The sequence below is a fragment of the Indicator indicator genome, chromosome 15, assembly GCF_027791375.1.
Source record: "Indicator indicator isolate 239-I01 chromosome 15, UM_Iind_1.1, whole genome shotgun sequence".
NCBI lineage: Eukaryota > Metazoa > Chordata > Aves > Piciformes > Indicatoridae > Indicator > Indicator indicator.
In genome coordinates this window covers 24,940,884-24,947,121 of record NC_072024.1, presented here as the reverse complement: position 1 = coordinate 24,947,121, position 6,238 = coordinate 24,940,884, and positions in this window count along the sequence as shown.

The following is a 6,238-nucleotide window of genomic DNA, read 5'->3' as shown; positions in this document are numbered from 1 at the left end:
TTCCTATGAATTTGAAAGTTTTCTATACTCCAAGATGGTTAATTAAGAGAAATGCTTCAAGGTTTGACAGAACTAACAGAATGCATGTAGAGGCTGGCAGCCGTTCTCTACAGAGGTGGTGTGACCATGGCAAAGGCATAGTTACCCTTCTGTACATCTAGAGGAACGGTAGCCACTTTGTGGGTTTGCCTCATACAGAGTCACTGACGATAATTACACATTCACAAGGCTGAAACCCGCTCTTAACCAGTGCTTTTTGTAAGCATTTCAGGATGAACCTTCCCTCCCCCCCATATTTTTACACAGCAGTATGATAGAGCTACAATAAAGGTTTGTTTTTAATTAAACACCTCCTCCCCCACTGTTTTGTATCAGGAAGGGCTTTTTTGTGTCATTCCTCTGTGCCACACTTAAGAGACTGTGTGGGACTGGGTGCAGCAGATGCACATCTCCAAATCCACCAGCCTGTCAGAGAGGGGAGAGCTCCCAGAGGGATATGCTGCCTTGCTGTGGTATCCTTGGCCTCATGAGGCACCACATCAGCAGGCACCTTTGGCTGGTGTCTGTGTTAGAGTGTGAGTCCTCCTGGAGCAGCCTGGCACAGCTGACTGCTGCAGCTGCCCTGGGAGAGCACTCCAAGCAAAGGGGTGATGCAGCTTTTTGGAAACCTGCCTCCTTTACCTGTCCTTGACCTTCTCACTGTGTGAGGAAATGACGTTGTGGGATTTTCCTGTCCATTTTGAATAGTGAAGGAACTGATCCAGCTCTCACCCAGATGTTATGTGCACACACATGAATATCTTATGGTTACAGTACAGGTTGAAGCTTTATTCATTCTCCTGTCATCAGCTGCCTGTTGGCTATTATCACATTCCTGCCATGATGGAAATGTGCTCTTACAGCAAACTCCAGTAATTATTTTATTGTGTACCCTGTTAGGAATCCAAATAGCCTCTTAAGACCTTCAGTTCTGAAGTTTCAGGTTTGAAATTCAAATTATTGTAGCTTGCTGGAGGCCTAGAAATACCCTGTTCTATGCTGGCTGTACTCAGCAGAGATCTGAAACATGCTTGAACTTCAGCTATACGGAAATGGCAGCAAAGAGGCTGTTTTGCTGTTCCTAATAAACTCAGTTCTATAGACTATGGCAGGCTGCACCTCTACAATGCACTGCTTAACATGTGCTACAAAGAGAAGGGACATGCTTCTCAACTCTCATTGCAATTCATTCTCCATTCATTAAATTAATGCAATTCTCCATTCATTAAATTAATACTAGCCAGTGTGCATCAGAACATATTTGTGCTGTGAACCATTTCGCCTGCAGTTTTTGTGGTACCCTGCCAGACCCAGCCAACTTTGCTACCCAGATGTGCTCCTGCATCCCACGTGCAGCATTTGCCTCTGGCTGTGTGCAGGACTGGCACCAGTTCTGTTGCCTGTCCCAAGCTACCAGCCTGTGTCCATTGCCTGTCCCACACACAGCCAGCCTGGCTGCAGCCACACCAGGCACCTCACAGGGTTGATGGTGATGATTGTGAGGAAGCAAAGGGATCAGAAAGTTTTGGAGAAGATGCATCATGAAGACTCAGTGCAAGGCAGTGCCTAAGGGGGGATGTCTGGAGGCCTGTGCAGGATGGCCTCAAGTGGAAAATGAGAAGCAAGGATGTGAAATTTCTGCACAAAGCTATGACTCCAACCATCACAGCAGCAGCTCTTCCTCACTGCTGGCATGGGGCTTTCTGGCAGGACAGCTGAGATGACTGTGCTCCATCCCCCAGAGGAAAGCTCTCCCAGGTCCTGTTGGAGAGCAAAGGCTTGGACAGCATGAGTGGTGAAAGTCCACAGGTAAAGGAAACCAAACCCAAAATGTGTGAAAGGAGCATAGAGAGGAAGAAAGGCTGGGAAAAGAGCCAAAGATCTGAGAGGCTCCTGCACATATGGCTGGTACAGGAGCATTAAATGCAAAGAAGTTAAGGACTTCCCACACCACAGAAGGTACAACTTGATGGAATTGCTAGTGCTTTGGGCACAAACAATAGGAGTAGAGTCTTGGCATGGTAAACAACAGCTTGTCCCAGGCAGGAGCTGTGGGCAGAAAGGTTGTGCACTTGCTGAAGCTCAGCACCAGGTGAAATGCTCCTTCAGTAAGGTCTGTGGCTGGATAAGGCAGGGGGGTGTGAAGCATGGGCTGCTGGGTACTCAACACTCACTCTGCAGTGAGGAGGAGCAGCTAGAAGGAGAATCAACTTGGGGAATCAACAGAGCCCTCCTTACTGCTGGGTGACTTTATAAAGGGCTCTGGTAGAAAAAACGTGTAACTGTCAGGAGCTTGAACAAATGCCTTGGGAATGTCTTTGTTTCTGAAGGGGGTGGGAAGTGGGGTGGCTACAGAAAGGAAAAACTTGTTAAATCAGAAGGGGCACCTGGGTGAATGTGAAAACAAGCAACATCGTGTTTTCAGAAAAGGAGAAGGAGCAGCAGAATAAAGAACAGGGCCAAGTTTTGCCCTACTGAAATAACAAGTACAAAGGATCTGAGAGGTGGGGAGCAGGTGAGCTGGCAGTCACTAACAGAGACTGTTTAAAGGCATGCCTGACAAACTGGATGCAGAGCACAGCAGAAATCTGATACAGTTGCCTCAGAAACTGAGAACATGAACATCTCAGCCTAAAAACAGCAAAAAAAGGGAAATGTGGCAGATGAATGAGAAGAAACACAGAAAGGGATGAGTGGAGCTGGGCAGAAAGGGAAGAGGAAATGTTAAGTTACAGCAAGCTAACAAAATGAAAGGAGAGAAGAACACACTGCGAGAAACAGAGACTAAACCTAGTACCTACAGAGAATAAACCATGCCTAGGTAAGGCACATATTGGGAAAAGGAAAAACAGCCCCAGAGATGACACAACCACTGAATGTCTGCTTTGGATCAGGCTCCACTGGAAAGCTCACTGGCAAATGCAATGAATTTTAACACGCAGCTGGGATTGCAGCCTGGAACAAAGCAAGGACAAGATCACAACTATGGAGGTAAATTTGATTCCATGTTGAATCAAACATAGTGTGGCCAGAGATGGAGAAAGGCAATTCTGCCCCTCTGCTCTGGTGAGACCTCATCTGGAGCAGTGTTCAGCTCTGAGGCCTTCAACACAAGGGGGATATGGACCTGATGCAGAGGGTGCAGAGGAGGCCACAACGATGATCAAAGGGGTGGAGCATTTCCCCTATGGGGACAGGCTGAGTGAGCTGGGGCTGTTCAGAGAAGAGAAGGCTCCAAGGAGAACTTAAGGGACTACAAGAAAGCTGGGGAGGAACCATTTACAAAGGTGATAGGACAAGGGGCAATGGTTTGAAACTAGAGCAGAGGAGATTTAGATTGGACATTAGGAAGAAGTTCTTTACTGTGAGGGTGGTGGAACACTGGAACAGGAGTTGGTGGAGGCCTCATCCTTGGAGACATTCAAGGTCAGGATTGATGGGGCTCTGAGCAACCTGATCTAGTTGGGGATGTCCTTGCTTACTGTAGGGGGGCTGGACAAGGTGACCTCTAGCCAAGCTAGCACATTCTGTGATTCCATGAAATTAAGCCTAAAGCACTAAGGAATTAGCTAAGCAAACCCTGACCCATCATTAGCACAGCTTCATGAAACTGTGAAGGGACAAGGCAGGTCTCAGAAGATGACAAAGGGCAACTCTGACTAATAAGGGGAGAGCAGAGAACCTCAAGAACTAACAGAATGAATGCTCTTCTCTGACCCCTAGCAAGAGTGTAGGACAAATGGTTAAGCAATCAGTCTGCAAAGGTGGCACATCTCATCCTAGGGCTAAACAGAGATGGAGGCACAGAAAGGAGTTGCTCTGTAATGCCTTGCCTGCCTTGTTCAAAGCATGTGGAGGGTGGCCCAGCTATACTCCATCCTGCCTCCCTGCAGTGCTTTGGAATTTCCTTCCTCTTCCACACCTCTGTGATGATGCTAACTGGGCTTCACGACTGAGCTCCCTGGCTGTTTCATTTTACCATGTGACTTTAAAATGCACTAATACCACTGCAAGTCAGTGAGTGAAATAAATTCATTTGCTGGGACATCCAGGTCAACGTGCTCTCCAGATGAGGCCAGGTTGAGTAGTGTTTGATGGGGGAAAGCAAAACCTTGAGCTGAGAAGAGTGCAAATAGCCATGTGAAGAAGCAGAGAAGGCAGCAGATTTACTGTCTGTGCCAGAGCATTGGGTTGCTGTCATTTTTGTCTAACACAAGAGACAGCAAAGTTACAAGCCAAGGGAACAGCACTCATACTGGATCTGTAAGATTTGTAGCTCGGTTCCCTCTGGGACTGTGCTTGGTTTATAACAGCTGCACCCTGTGGAGTTAGCTTTATTGCTCATGTAAACATTATTTATTGTCAGAAGGAAAATAAGTGCTGTGCAGGAAGGAGATGAAAGCAGATGAGAATCTAAAATGGACACTTCAAACCTCTTACTTATTACATTAACCCTTAAAAGTTTGTCAGTCAGTAGTTTCAAGTCAACTCAGGCTCCATTTTTGCTACAGAATTTCCTTGCATATTTTTCTGGAGCTGTTGGCTCGAGCTTCAAGGGCAACTTAAAATGCTAGAAAGTGCAGAAGCAAGCACAAGGCAGCCCTCTGCCTACACAGATGCTTACAGTTTCATCAATGTATGTTGCAGCAGGACAGAGTAATTCTTTGCAGATTTAAAACCTGCACCAGTGTTTATCAGAGCAGTTGCTTATTTGCATTCCTTCACCCTGCATTTTAAAGCTGCTTTCCTGCAGCAGGTGACTCTGCTGAGGCTGTTGCACCAGTCTGATGTTAAGCTTTGACTGCCTGCAGAGAACCAAAGGCCAGATTTTAAGATCTTATGCTAAATAATAATCAGGGAATGGTTTTTAAACCAGCTGCCATAATGCTTGCCATAGGAAGGTATCAGATCAGTTCTTTTAGATGAGAATTCATCCTTGGAATGAAAGGGAAGGAGGCGTTTGCCATGCTGGAAACTTGGAGTGCCCGAGCCTGGGAGGTGCTGAGTACTCTGCCTGGGGAGCCCTGCGCCTGCAGCAGCACATCCTTACACACAGATTTCACTTGTATTTGTGCTACCTCACTGCTGCTCTGTGATGGCCCACAAGGACACCTGCTTGTATTTGTAAGCTGTCACACAGGGCAGTGTTGCCTGATCCTGTGATCTTTGTCACAGATCTCGTGGTATTTCTTAGCTTCTTAAGCTTCAAGTGATAAAGCTGGATGAATATGTGAAACCCACAGCCTCTAGTTTAAAATAAAGAAATGTCTTTGCACTTGTGTTTGAAGGAAGAACATTTGGTGCTGAAGTGTCAAACAATAGAACATCAGTCTCTGAAGTTTCTTTGGTGGTAATGACATGATCGGAGGGAGGCCTGACTCATGATTCACCACTACCTGAAGCTGTCCAATGTCCAAATGACCTTGACACACCTCTGTTTGAAAGAAAGGGAAATGGAATCACAGAAATATTCAAGTTGGAAGAGACCCTCAGGATCACAAAGTCTGATGATCTTCACTACTTATTTTTTAAGGACTGTTATGAAGAGAGAGATGATCAGCAGAGCAAGTGCTGAAAGGCCCTCATACAATGATTCCACAACCAACAGCCATTTCTATTGTCACTGCACCCAGAGCACATTGGCTGGTGGGAACACTGCATAGTCTCCAGCACCCTGCTCAGGAGGGTGTTTCAAAGGCAGTCTCCAGTCCTGGTAGCTAATGCTAAATGCAGTGATGGAAATGTGAAACTTCTCTGGCAGAGCGGCAAGCGAGGCAGTGAAAGTACAGCTGGTGTAGAGCTGAGCAGAAGCAGCTTCTTCCCTGCATCTCTGGTGCACTGTGTCTCTGTGTGTCTGTGTGTGTCTCTCTGTGTCTGTGTGTGTCTCTCTGTGTCTCTCTGTGTGTCTGTGCGTGTCTCTGTGTGTCTGTGTGTGCTTGTGTGTGTCTGTGTGTCTCTCTGTCTCCCTGTGTGTCTGTGTGTGTCTCTGTGTGTCTCCCTGTGTGTCTCTGTGTGTCTCTCTGTGGGTCTGTGTGTCTCTCCGTGTGTCTGTGTGTGGCTGTGTGTGTCTGTGTGTGCTTGTGTGTGTCTGTGTGTCTCTCTGTCTCTCCGTGTGTCTGTGTGTGCTTGTGTGTGTCTGTGTGTGTCTCTCTGTGTGTCTGTGCACGTCTCTGTGTGTCTGTGTGTGCTTGTGTGTGTC